General features: G+C 35.3%; 1 protein-coding gene across 1 annotated transcript in view; it reads right to left on the bottom strand.

Moving 5' to 3' along the window:
• mtmr4 (myotubularin related protein 4) overlaps positions 1-5,492 on the bottom strand; it is a 133,017-nt gene extending 127,525 nt beyond the window's left edge. Inside the window, exon 1 of the mRNA XM_067439696.1 lies at positions 5,430-5,492. The gene's annotated coding sequence lies outside the window, so the exon portion shown is untranslated. The remainder of the gene's footprint in view (positions 1-5,429) is intronic.
• Positions 5,493-12,119: the final 6,627 nt, after the last annotated feature.

The raw sequence follows: 12,119 nt of genomic DNA on the forward strand, positions 1-12,119 counted from the left end.
TAACCTTATACCAGCTTCAAGAACCTTCTCCTCCAACACCAGGTAGTCACCTTGTAGGCAATACTGCCAAGCCCCACACTATGTCATGCATGTGATTTGAGAAAGAAGGCCTTTAACGAACACAAGGCCGCCTCTGAAGGGATTCTCAAAACCCCAATGACTTTGAACTTTGAAACAGAGAAACCAAAGTGGATCACCAGAAGGCACCCAGCCTGGCCACAATGCGAGGCACCCTCTGAAAAGTTCCTAGTCAGCATAGGACATAAAAGTGTCAAGATGCAGTCCATCTTCCTAGGCAGGAGACCTAAAGGACTGACTGGCCATTGCGAGGAACATGGTTCCACCCAGGGCTGCAGAAAGCCCACAGCACACCTGCACCACACAAACGGACTTCTGGATGACAGGTGACGCACCGTCAGGGCACCTGCTGCCTCGACACCTGCTGCACAAGCACAGAGACCTGAACTGGGCTACTGTCTGCCTTATCTGCCGTGGAACGACCATCACTTCAGGAGACACAAACAACTGGAGCCTAACATGGCTATGGTGTGTCTGATCTTCCTGAATCTTTGATATCGCTCGTTGTTGTCCATAGGAGGGACAACAACTAGCGAAAGGGGGGATTATGTAGCGACTCAGGCGAATCAAACACACAATCGCCAGTTACCTTTAACAAATATGTTTTGAAAGTGTGCTGATGGACAGACCTTCCCCCAACACAACAGAGAAAGATTCTTCAGTCACCCTGGAAACCATCTGATAAGGGTTTTTATGGCCCCGAAAGGAATTTGGCCACATGAAGTTTCAGACACAAAGACACAGAGCTTTTGCCTCAAATTATAGACAAACCATCTATAAATGAACATGCACCCCAGGACATTATATGTAAACACATAACTGTCTTGTAAAATGTTTATTCTGTATGGTATTTTGCATATTTTTATCTTTGTCTTAACAAATTACTAGTTCAGATAACCTCATATATGTCATGTCTCCTATCAAATTAATGCTCACTTCACGACTTACACTTCCATGTATATCACTTATTCAGAAAATGCAGTGTGTGTTTGTTGCATTAATTATAGTATGAAGACTCAGAGACCCACTGAGTCGAACCTTCAAACAAAGAGCCATAAATCTGCTGAGGAATTTCCCGCCGGGAAATCCCAACACTCTCATTGGTTAAGTTTAACCCCAGAGGGTGGGACTACTCCCAGACCTTAAAAGAGGTGCTCGGATGCCCTCCCTCTCTCCCTCTTCTTGTTCTCTTACTCCGCTCTGTTCACTTCTTCAACTCTCTCCTGTGGGAGCCAACACCCACGGGGGGGGGGGCTGGCACTCAAGCCAGGCCACCAATGCAGGCCCTCCAAGCAGGCCTCATCTCTTCCAAAAATCTTCTCTTCTACAATCCGATCTTCAAGAACACGAAGCATCGCTAAAGCAAACAGCCGCTTCCCTCCCAACCTCGGAAAGGACCGCCGGACATGCAGGACATTTGAACACGCAGAGACACATACGCACACAAGCGAGAAGCCAAAACGAAACCAAAAAGAATGCAAGTATTCTATTTCTTACTGCTGTAAAGAGGGTGTGTTATTCTCCCGTTGGGATAAATTAACTCCGTGAAGGTCGTATTTGGTTGAATTGAAGGAAAGTTGTGTTTCTTACCCTCCCCCACTCTCTTTGTCTCTCTCTCTCACTCTCTTTGTCTCTCTCTCTCTCTCTTTTATCTCTCTCTAACTTCAATCTATTCATTATTCTCTTTTATGTATTCTTTCGTTAATATCTATATTTCTACTCTCTTGATGCATATTTAGTATGTACTTTCTGTGTGAATTGTAGTGTTATTTTTAGTCTGTGTTTATTAAACCTTCAAAAGACATTTAATGAGTTGAATCTGTTATTCTGCCACATACACAAAGTCAATGAAACTTGCGAAACGTTACCTAACTGCTTATGCTACTATGTTAGTAAAGTAAACTGTATGACCATTTGAAATATTGAACTTATCCTGATCAGTAAAGTTAATGTTTCTCATGCGCTCGTAAAGCAGTAATCCATTATTGAGAATTGATTTGAAAAGTCTATAACTAATTTGCAGGACAAACTTAGTAGGATAATTTCAAGCAATTTCATAAAGGGTTACTTGTATTTAATTAAACAATTTTCCCTATCGGAAAATTTTAATACGTAATGAACAACTGGCAAATCATATTCATAAATTCATGAATATTGAATATTAAATCCCTTTTGAGTTAATTATTCCCCGAGACATTAAACTCATAAGCTCGTTGTTGTTACAACGTGGAGATCATAAACATACGGTCACAGGCTACCGGATCTGGTGCACGAGCAGTCATGGGCTATTTAAAGAGCAGTCTGACCTGTAACACGAGCACAGCCATCAATTAGACATTTCAGCTAAAGCAGCGAGACGCAACGCTGAGCCCGGGGAATGTGAACGGATACAGTGGGTTTGAAGAGCTGCCAATCACTGGAGCTCACTGGGAGAACTCTCTGATTATACACAGACCAATCAGGACAGGCATTCTTCATTAGAGATATGACAATTATATTGGAAACATCGTTCCATTATCCGCAGAAGAATAAAATAATATAAAAGGTGGTTGCGACTTTCTCTCACAATTCTGATCTTTTTTTTCCTTCAGAGTTACATAGTTAACTCAGAATTGCAAGCAAGATATAGTGTGTGCGTGTGTGTTCAGAATTGTGTGATAAAGTCGAAATTGCGAGGTTTAAAGTCGGAATTGTGTGACGTAAAGTCAGAATTGCGAGGTATAAAGTCAGATTTATGTGACGTAAAGTCAGAATTGCGAGGTATAAAGTCGGAATTGTGTGACGTAAAGTCAGATTTGTGTGACGTAAAGTCAGAATTGCGAGGTATAAAGTCGGAATTGTGTGACGTAAAGTCAGATTTGTGTGACGTAAAGTCAGATTTGTGTGACGTAAAGTCAGATTTGTGTGACGTAAAGTCAGATTTGTGTGACGTAAAGTCAGAATTGCGAGGTATAAAGTCGGAATTGTGTGACGTAAAGTCAGATTTGTGTGACGTAAAGTCAGAATTGCGAGGTATAAAGTCAGAATTGTGTGACGTAAAGTCAGATTTGTGTGACGTAAAGTCAGATTTGTGTGACGTAAAGTCGGAATTGTGTGACGTAAAGTCAGAATTGCGAGGTATAAAGTCGGTATTTGTGTGACGTAAAGTCAGATTTGTGTGACGTAAAGTCAGAATTGTGTGACGTAAAGTCAGATTTGTGTGACGTAAAGTCAGAATTGTGTGACGTAAAGTCAGATTTGTGTGACGTAAAGTCGGAATTGTGTGACGTAAAGTCAGATTTGTGTGACATAAAGTCAGAATTGTGTGACGTAAAGTCGGAATTGTGTGACCTAAAGTCAGAATTGCGAGGTATAAAGTCGGAATTGTGTGACGTAAAGTCAGATTTGTGTGACGTAAAGTCAGAATTGCGAGGTATAAAGTCGGAATTGTGTGACGTAAAGTCAGATTTGTGTGACGTAAAGTCAGATTTGTGTGACGTAAAGTCAGAATTGCGAGGTATAAAGTCAGAATTGTGTGACGTAAAGTCAGAATTGTGTGACGTAAAGTCAGAATTGCGAGGTATAAAGTCGGAATTGTGTGACGTAAAGTCAGATTTGTGTGACGTAAAGTCAGAATTGCGAGGTATAAAGTCGGAATTGTGTGACGTAAAGTCAGATTTGTGTGACGTAAAGTCAGATTTGTGTGACGTAAAGTCGGAATTGCGAGGTATAAAGTCAGAATTGTGTGACGTAAAGTCAGAATTGTGTGACGTAAAGTCAGAATTGCGAGGTATAAAGTCGGAATTGTGTGACGTAAAGTCAGATTTGTGTGACGTAAAGTCAGAATTGCGAGGTATAAAGTCGGAATTGTGTGACGTAAAGTCAGATTTGTGTGACGTAAAGTCGGAATTGCGAGGTATAAAGTCAGATTTATGTGACGTAAAGTCAGAATTGCGAGGTATAAAGTCAGAATTGTGTGACGTAAAGTCAGAATTGCGAGGTATAAAGTCAGAATTGTGTGACGTAAAGTCAGATTTGTGTGACGTAAAGTCAGAATTGCGAGGTATAAAGTCAGAATTGTGTGACGTAAAGTCAGATTTGTGTGACGTAAAGTCAGATTTGTGTGACGTAAAGTCAGATTTGTGTGACGTAAAGTCAGATTTGTGTGACGTAAAGTCAGATTTGTGTGACGTAAAGTCGGAATTGTGTGACGTAAAGTCGGAATTGTGTGACGTAAAGTCAGATTTGTGTGATGTTTATAATTCTGGGGGGGTCAACAAGCAAACATGCAAATGTATAATTCTGACCATTTTCTCGCATTGCAACTTTATATCTTGCAGCTCTGATTTTAATTTCTCACAATTCTGACTTTTTCTTAACTGACTCCCTATCTTCCATTTTGGAAGTTAAAATTGCAAGATGTAAACTCGCAATTGTAAGATTAAAAAGTCCCCCTTGTCTTTTAAAATGTTTTATTCCGTGGCAGAAACAAGCTTCAGTAAATACAGCCGGCGTTTATCAGGCGCTCTTGTCCAAAATGTGCTCCAGACTTCAGTGATCAATACATGACAGAATGACTCAACATGATAGTATGATGACATCTGATAGAAAAATTAAACACTATTAAATAGCACAAATATATATAACAAACCTTGAGGTTAGACCTTAAATTAAATGAGAGTGAATAACAATAAAACACACAATTCTAACACAGTCACTTTTTACAAGTACATTCACAAGAAGAAATGTAATAATAATAGTTACAATATTACATTTTTTCAAAGAACCATGCATAATTGCTCTGTAATACGAATATCAAAATGTAATGCAAATGTATCTTGTATTCAAAAGCATTTTGTTGAACAACGCGTGTGTATTATTTGGAAAATGGCTTGTATGCAATGCATGCATACACACACACACACACACACACACACACACACACACACACACACACACACACACACACACACACACACACACACACACACACACACACTGAAATAATCAATAATGAAATACAGTTTACCAACATACTCTTCATATGTTAGCTCCCATCAGTTCAGCCCTCTCTCTCTCTCTGTGTGTGTGTGTGTGTGTGTGTGTGTGTGTGTGTGTGTGTGTGTGTGTGTGTGTGTGTGTGTGTGTGTGTGTGTGTGTGTGTGTGTGTGTGTACGATCGTACTGCCTGTAAAACATCCCAGCTGGCCAATGCTTCCACATACAAACACATGGCTGGCATAACCCACATAAAAACCTCGATAAACCACGCGTATTTACTTCATACAATAATCAGCCAAACGTACCCGCGAACACATACAAGAATAATCAAATTAAACACCCAGAAAAATGAAATATGATCAAGATACTCACAGTGAAAGAATCAGCTGACACAACGGTGACTCAGTAGAGCGCACTACTTCCGCATTCACTGGCGATCACCAATGCGTAAACCAATCACGATAGACTATGTCTGTGCAAATGCCCAATGGCGCGGCGGAGTCAGTCGCGTACTAGACACTCAACAGCCAATGGAGGGCTTAGCGGCTCAAACAACAGGACGGCTGAATGCCGAGAACACACCCACACACGGACCAATCAGTGCGAGGCTGAGGCGGGGGGAGTATGAGCCAATAGAAAATCACAGCGCGGCACAAGGGGACCACGTGGTTCACTGCGTCCGCGCGGGACTTGTTAAAGCGACGGAGCGCGCATTGTGTGAAACAAAAAAAAGTTAAAAACATGAACATATGTTGAATTTAAGTCACAATTAAATGGCCACGATAGAACAGAAAGGTTTTGAAACATATAATATGTTTAGGCTTTAAATAATGCATGCATATGTGTACACACGTGACGTGTAATATAGCTAAATAATAATATAAATCACACGGATGTAGAATATAAATGCACAGGTTTATGTCACAGCATCACGCCAACAGAACAAACACTTGATTTCAGTTCAGACAGAACAGAAAATAACCATTAATGCCACAAGACTAAGGCCAGAGAACAGCTAACTGTGGAAGAGTCAATACAAAGATGCAATGCAATTATGTTTATTATATTCTTTATGTTTCTTATATTGTTTATGTTTATTACATTGTTTATGTTCGTTATATTGTTTGTGTTTATTATATTGTTTCATGCATATTGGCACACAATAATGTATGCTTATTTACGCCTCTTGTTTGGATGCATGTTGAACCTACATAATGTTTCCACCATCTCTGTCATGTGACAATAAAGATTCTATTCTATTCTGTTCTATTCTATTTTATTCCATACCATAGTATCTTATCCAATTCTATTCCATCCTATCCCATCCCATTGTATCCTATCCTATCCAGTTCTATTCTATTCTATTGTGTGTGTGTGTGTGTGTGTGTGTGTGTGTGTGTGTGTGTGTGTGTGTGTGTGTGTGTGTGTGTGTGTGTGTGATTCTATTCTGTTCTATTCTATTGTGTGTGTGTGTGTGTGTGTGTGTGTGTGTGTGTGTGTGTGTGTGTGTGTGTGTGTGTGCGTGCGTGTGTGTGTGTGTGTGTGTGTGTGTGTGTGTGTGTGTGTGTGTGTGTGTGTGTGTGTGTGTGTGTGTGTGTGTGTGTGTGTGTGTGTGTGTGTGTGTGTGCGTGCGTGTGTGTGTGTGTGTGTGTGCGTGCGTGCGTGCGTGCGTGTGTGTGTGTGTGTGTGTGTGTGTGTGTGTGTGTGAGTGTGTGTGTGATTCTATTCTGTTCTATTCTATTCTATTCTATTCTATTCTGTTCTATTCTATTCTATTCTATTCTATTCTATACAATTATTTCCTATTCTATAATTTCTATTTAAAAAATCTATTTCTATACTTTTTTTTACATTGCAAAAGATGAAAACATTAAGTTTACTAAACAAACATAGATGTAAATGTTTCTTTGTCCCTCTTATTTTAATACGTATTACTTAACTTAGTTTGTATATGATTACATCAATGACGCTAATCGTAATGGCGTCGCATTAATGGAACAATAAAACATGTAAATACGTCGATATGACGCTGAACTTGGCAAGTCTGGTTAACTGTCCTTAAAACACACGAAGAGTTCAGCTGATCATTAACTGTGAGCAAACACAAGACAAACACACAAACACAAGACAAGAGCTCAAAGATTACCCATCAAGACTTGAGTCTGCCCGATGCAATATCATGTAGATTACCTGACCTGACCTCCCCATCGCGGCCATGTGTTTATGCAGTCAGAGCTCTGGGCTATTTCTGCGCTGGCTTCCGTCTTTAATCGCAGATTGGCAGTCTGACATCAAATGCCTCCAGACAACACAAACCAAGACTCGTTCACTTCTTCAGATCCTATTCAAATAAATTTAATTAAAACAAAAGAGGTTAATTTAAAGTAAATCCATGATGGGAACCATATAACAAAAACTACGACTTTATTCAGCATTGTCTTCTCTTCCGGGTTTGGTTTCAATCCTCAAATAAAGATTCATGATTCGGATCGCCAATGTCACGTGATCTCAGCAGTTTGACACGCGATCCGAATCATGAATCAATAAACTGATTCATAACCGTTTGAATCTTTATTTGAGGATTGAAACCAAACCCGGAAGAGAAGACAATGCTGAATAAAGTCGTAGTTTTTGTTATTTTTGGACCCAAATGTATTTCCGATGCTTCAAGAGACTCTAATTAACCCACTGATGTCTCATATGGACTACTGTGATGATGTTTTTATTCCCTTTCTGGACATGGACAGTATAGTGTGCATACACTTGCATACGCTCTCGGACTAAATATAAAATATCTTAAACTGTGTGTGAAGATGAACGGAGGTCTTACGGGTGTGGAACGACATTAGGGAGAGGAGATAAAGACATACATTTCATTTTTGGGTGAACTAACCCTGTAATGCAGTTAAAAGTGCTGGTCTGTGATTGGCAGAGCAGAGTCCCGCCCCCAACTACTTCAACATTGCTGGGCTGGTTAGTCATATGACTTCTCACCTCCTTTTTCATACAGTCGTGATGACGAAATGAACGCTTTACTGGGTCAAGGCAGTTTAGTCTCCCAGTGTCCTTAGAGACAAGGTCAAAAACTCTTTCTTGAAAATATCATATCCACACTTGTAAATGGAAAAAATGTAAGCCCTCATTTAAAATATTTCTATGTGAGAGGTTGCTAAAATGTTTCAGAGTTTCAAATGTTTTAAGAAACAAGTCTGAAACATTATGCTTCTCTTTGTCTATATATATATATATATATATATATATATATATATATATATATATATATATATATAATGTTTATTTTGTCAAACTTATGTCTCAACCCTTGCTCCTTGTGACTTTTATTTATTTATTTGTTTGTTTGTTTGTTTGTTTATTAATCTTTTTTTCTGTGTTTTTGTTGTTGCAAATTCAAACTCTGTGTGTCCCAATGGAAGTGTCTTACATTGTTGGTTGTTCCCTGTCTTGTTATTTATATATTGCAATAAATAAATAAATAAAAACTCTGTCTTACTCTGTCCGTCTTAAAGCAAACTGTCATATCATCACCTGCTCCTCCTCTACAAACGCAATCATTATTTATGGCACTATAACACTTCCTTTTTGGTCACCAATTCATTTAAACAATGAGAAAGTCCCTGAATGCTCAGTTTGATGAGCTCAGGATTCTTCATTTGATATCTGCCATTATTTATTACTATCCAGTCAGATGATCATTAAAGAACATGCTTTCTTTGGAAAGTAAGAAACATGCTTTAATGGATTTTATTTTTTTATGGCCAAATGCAACTGGAAAAGGAATAAGTGTAAATCTCTTCTGTGACCCGTATCGGAATGGCGACGACAAAAATGAGCAATTTTGTCAAAATATCAATGTCAGATCTTCTAGAAGCTTCTTCGCAGGGAACCATGCAATAATCCAATGTCGCCCTCTAATGTACAAATGAAGGTACTATGACAATCCCAGGAGTTTATATTACTTGAATGCAACCCACATTTTCCACTATGCTCATATAAGCCTTATCTGTGTCATACGGAGCCCCGAAAGGGACATGATGAAGGAAACATGTGCTATATCGCAAAGGCATGATAGCCTACTGCAGAAAGGCAAACCCATGTTTCTGAACATGCATAATATATATGCATTATATACATAATAAAACTATAGTCTATGAAGTACCAAAAAAAAACGCCACTGTATATTTTCAGTAGCCTACTATATGAGATATATAATGTGCTATTGTCAGTATATATGATAAATAATGTGCTATTTTCAGTACTATAAATGATATATAAAGTGCTATTTTCAGTACTGTATATGATATATAATGTGCTATTGTCAGTACTATATATGATATATAATGTGTTATTTTCAGTACTATATATGATATATAAGGTGCTATTATCAGTACTGTATATGATATATAATGTGTTATTTTCAGTACTGTATATGATATATAATGTGTTATTTTCTGTACTATATATAATATATAATGTGTTATTTTCAGTATATGATATATAATGTGTTATTTTCAGTACTATATATGATATATAATGTGCTATTGTCAGTACTATATATGATATATAAAGTGCTATTTTCAGTACTATATATGATATATAATGTGCTATTATCAGTACTATATATGATAAATAATGTGCTATTTTCAATACAATATATGGTATATAAAGTGCTACTTTCAGTACTGTATATGATATATAATGTGCTATTTTCAGCACTGTATATGATAAATAATGTGCTATTTTCAGTATGATATATAAAGTGCTATTTTCATATTTTCAGTACTATATATTATATATGATGTGTTATTTTCAGTACTATATATGATATATAATGTGTTATTTTCAGTACTATATATGATATATAATGTGCTATTCTCAGTACTATATATGATATATAATGTGCTATTTTCAGTACTATATATGATATATAATGTGCTATTGTCAGTACTATATATGATATATAATGTGCTATTATCAGTACTATATATGATATATAATGTGCTATTGTCAGTACTATATATGATATATAATGTGCTATTATCAGTACTATATATGATATATAATGTGCTATTGTCAGTACTATATATGATATATAATGTGCTATTATCAGTACTATATATGATATATAATGTGCTATTTTCAGTACTATATATGATATATAATGTGTTATTGTCAGTACTATATATGATATATAATGTGCTATTATCAGTACTATATATGATATATAATGTGCTATTGTCAGTACTATATATGAAATATAATGTGCTATTATCAGTACTATATATGATATATAATGTGCTATTGTCAGTACTATATATGATATATAATGTGCTATTGTCAGTACTATATATGATATATAATGTGCTATTATCAGTACTATATATGATATATAATGTGCTTATGTCAGTACTATATATGATATATAATGTGCTATTGTCAGTACTATATATGATATATAATGTGCTATTGTCAGTACTATATATGATATATAATGTGCTTTTATCAGTACTGTATATGATATATAATGTGTTATTTTCAGTACTATATATGATATATAATGTGCTATTGTCAGTACTGTATATGATATATAATGTGCTATTATCAGTACTATATGATTATATAAGGTGTTATTGTCAGTACTATATATGATATAAAATGTGCTATTGTCAGTACTATATGATTATATAAGGTGTTATTGTCAGTACTATATATGATTTATAATGTGCTATTGTCAGTACTATATATGATATATAATGTGCTATTGTCAGTACTATATATGATATATAATGTGCTATTATCAGTACTATATATGATATATAATGTGCTATTGTCAGTACTATATATGATATATTATGTGCTTTTATCAGTTCTATATATGATATATAATGTGTTATTTTCAGTACTATATATGATATATAATGTGCTATTGTCAGTACTATATATGATATATAATGTGCTATTCTCAGTACTATATATGATATATAATGTGCTATTGTCAGTACTATATATGATATATAATGTGCTATTGTCAGTACTATATATGATATATAATGTGCTATTGTCAGTACTATATATGATATATAATGTGTTATTTTCAGTACTATATATGATATATAATGTGCTATTGTCAGTACTATATATGATATATAATGTGCTATTGTCAGTACTATATATGATATATAATGTGCTATTCTCAGTACTATATATGATATATAATGTGCTATTGTCAGTACTATATATGATATATAATGTGCTATTGTCAGTACTATATATGATATATAATGTGCTATTGTCAGTACTATATATGATATATAATGTGCTATTGTCAGTACTATATATGATATATAATGTGCTATTGTCAGTACTATATATGATATATAATGTGCTATTGTCAGTACTATATATGATATATAATGTGCTATTCTCAGTACTATATATGATATATAATGTGCTATTGTCAGTACTATATATGATATATAATGTGCTATTGTCAGTACTATATATGATATATAATGTGCTATTGTCAGTACTATATATGATATATAATGTGCTATTGTCAGTACTATATATGATATATAATGTGCTATTGTCAGTACTATATGATCATATAAGGTGTTATTGTCAGTACTATATATGATATATAATGTGCTATCATCAGTACTATATATGATATATAATGTGCTATTATCAGTACTATATATGATATATAATGTGCTATCATCAGTACTATATATGATATATAATGTGCTATTCTCAGTACTATATGATATATAATGTGTTATTTTCAGTACTATATATGATATATAATGTGCTATTGCCAGTACTATATGATTATATAAGGTGCTATTTTCAGTACTATATATGATATATAATGTGCTATCATCAGTACTATATATGATATATAATGTGCTATTCTCAGTACTATATGATATATAATGTGTTATTTTCAGTACTATATATGATATATAATGTGCTATTGCCAGTACTATATGATTATATAAGGTGCTATTTTCAGAATATATATATATATGAATAAATGAGGCA

The sequence above is a fragment of the Pseudorasbora parva genome, chromosome 3 (genome assembly GCF_024679245.1).
Source record: "Pseudorasbora parva isolate DD20220531a chromosome 3, ASM2467924v1, whole genome shotgun sequence".
NCBI classification, from domain to species: Eukaryota; Metazoa; Chordata; class Actinopteri; order Cypriniformes; family Gobionidae; genus Pseudorasbora; species Pseudorasbora parva.